General features: G+C 35.8%; 1 long non-coding RNA gene across 1 annotated transcript; it reads left to right on the top strand.

Moving 5' to 3' along the window:
* Positions 1-2213, top strand: LOC109066643. Its single transcript, XR_006155742.1, has 3 exons — positions 1-217; positions 438-538; positions 650-2213. It is a non-coding gene; the product is annotated as an uncharacterized LOC109066643 (long non-coding RNA).
* The last annotated feature ends 895 nt before the right edge of the window (positions 2214-3108 follow it).

Below are 3108 nucleotides of genomic sequence, written 5' to 3'. Positions count from 1 at the left end.
TGACACAGAAATGACATTCAACATCATCACAGAATATTAGTGTTGGACTTTAAAAGATCAGAGATGTCTGATACTATTTATGACAATGTCATTGGGACTGAGACTGAGGGAATCAACAAAGAGAGAGTGGAGATGATGGTGGTTATCTATGAGAGTGCCGATTGTGTGAGAGATCATAGGACAGAGACAAACACACACCAACCACTTCAGCAGACAGGTAATCACATTAATTTATTTAATTAAATGTCACATATTGTGTGTGTGTGTGTGTGTGTGTGTGTGTGTGTGTGTGTGTGTGTGTGTGTGTGTGTGTGTGTGTGTGTGTGTGTGTGTGTGTGTGTGTGTGTTTTCTTTGGGTGAATATACAAGTATGTCTGTGTCAAGTCAGCTGAATTTTGGCATTATCAGAATACAATGTAATTATTTCATCTTTTTAGGATCTTGTTAAGAAAATATCTGCTAATGTCTGGATTGGTCTGACTGACAGTGATGAGGAGGGCAGGTGGAAATGGGTTGATGGCAGCACACTGACCTCTGTGTGAGAAATCACAGAATTTAACTGATTATTATATAATAAATGATTCTCACAGTCAATATCATATCACACAGAAAGCAGCACTGAACATCTAATGCTGATCTGATTCTGCAGGTTCTGGAGGTCTGGAGACCCCGTGGATATAGAAGAGAGAACTGTGTTTTGTCTTCTACATCAGGATGGGCTGATTATCCATGTAATTATGTACATCGATGGATCTGTGAGAGAAACACTTTAAAATGATTAAATTACATATAAATCACATTTTTTATGCTGTAAATTATCAACAGATGAAAAGGGTTTGGATTTGTTCACGGTAATTCAAAACATGTCTAGTTAAACTATAATAGATAAATAGATCTGTTCTATTCTGTTCTATTAATACTTTTTTATTTATATTTAATTACTATCTTTTTGTCCTGTGTTTGAATGTTGGTATCTGATGTTGTCCACCATTGTAAGGACAGGAAGTAGGATGCTGTGATGATTTTACATTTAACCCTTTAGCAGATGCTTTTGTCAACTGAGGGAAAGCACAAATCCAATCATTAGGCCTGGGGGACATACTCATGCATTTTTGTCCCAGACCCTACCAATAAATGTTAAAGAGCAAGTGTTGGAATAGTTTGTTTGGTTGCATCTGTGTTATTGCTGAGAATATAGAGACACTTTCTGTAGATCATGCCTGTAGACATCGGAAAGTGACAGGAAGATGGTGCTGCCCTTTATATGTCTTTCTTATTTCAGCCACTTCCTCCTGTAACTGCTTCAGTATCTCCATCCACTCACCTCTCTTTGAGCAGAAACCAATATTTAACACTTACTTCAACCAGTGCTGAGAGGGCCATCACATCTGAGGTGCTTCAGTGTGCACTTCATTCACTTTAACACCTTTACCACATTGCATTCTGTATTACAGCTTTTGCTCTGTCTTGTAACATTTCACCAAGCCGACCGTACACTTTCAGTACACGTCTGCAGGGCAACACTTTAAAATGGGGAGCACTTATTCACTATTTACTACGACTTTTCCCTCAATAAATTCCTAATTTGCTGCTTATTAATAGGTAGTTGTTAAGTTTAGGTATTGGGTAGGATTAGGGAAGTAGAATAAGGTCATATAGAATAAGGCATTAATATGTACTTAATTAACCTGCTGATGCTAATATTGCACTGCTGTTAACTGAGGACATCCTGACATATGCATGCACAAATATGCTGTGCTAGACGTCTTATTCAAGGAAATGTTTCTTAGTGACAGATATCACTTATTAGTTTCATTGCCTCTAACAGTGTTTTCCTTGAAGGTGCATTTTTTTTTAAAGGCACAGTAATATGATTACCTTAATCAAGTCATTTGTAGCTTCCTTAGACAGAAAAATCTAAACATGATACAATGAGCATTTACAACCTGAGACAGGAAAAACACAACTTTGTTTCCTAGCCAACTAGGCTAGCCATACTTAACACTATCACAACCTAACGTTCATTAAAGTCTTCAGGATCCAAAGCACAGTTAAGTGAGTTTGATCAGGGTTTTAGCTAAACTCAATGGCCTTTCAGAACCGAATCTGAGGAACTCTGCTATAAAGTGATAATGTAACGAATGCGTTACTTCCAGTTTTTCAACTGTAAAAATAGTCATGCCCTTCTCTAGATATTTTGCAAAGTATTGCCAGTAATTGTCAATTCCTTACTGTGCATTCTTTTGTTTGTTTAATTTTTTCTTCTCTTCATTGCCTTCATTGGATTAATTAAACTTTCTGCATTTGGATTGAAACCTTCGGCTCCAAGTCGAATTCCTCACAGAAAAAATGTGAGTGGTTTTCATTGTGATTATACAGTGGGAAAATTATTATTCCTTTATTGCTAATAAACTTATAGGACATGTGGAAAAAATAACTCTGAATGTCACACTGTTTGTTCACACTTTGTTTTAACTGGTGTTAAAATAGGGGGAAAATAGTATACTATATATACTGTACTTTATATGCTATAGTATACAGGAGCAACATTAAGCATTAGAAGAAGGTATAATTTGTCTGTGGCTAAATAAAAATCAATCGATCAATAATCTAACATTTTAGCTATATATATATATATATATATATATATATATATATATATATATATATATATATATATATATATATAAAAGTTCATTTTTTCCTCATTAATGTACACACAGCACCCCATATTGACAGAAAAACACAGAATTGTTGACATTTTTGCAGATTTATTAAAAAAGAAAAACTGAAATATCACATCGTACTAAGTATTCAGACCCTTTGCTGTGACACTCATATATTTAACTCAGGTGCTGTCCATTTCTTCTGGTCATCCTTGAGATGGTTCTACACCTTCATTTGAGTCCAGCTGTGTTTGATTATACTGATTGGACTTGATTAGGAAAGCCACACACCTGAAGACACATGAAAGCCCGCATGGAGTTTGCTATAAAACACCTGAAGGACTCCAAGATGGTGAGCAAGAAGATCCTCTGGTCTGATGAGACCAAGATAGAACTTTTTGGCCTTAATTCTAAGCGGTATGTGAGGAGAAAACCAGGCACT

The sequence above is a fragment of the Cyprinus carpio genome, chromosome B10 (genome assembly GCF_018340385.1).
Source record: "Cyprinus carpio isolate SPL01 chromosome B10, ASM1834038v1, whole genome shotgun sequence".
Lineage (NCBI taxonomy): Eukaryota > Metazoa > Chordata > Actinopteri > Cypriniformes > Cyprinidae > Cyprinus > Cyprinus carpio.
Note: the sequence above shows the minus strand (reverse complement) of the source record. Positions and strands in the feature narration are given on the sequence as shown.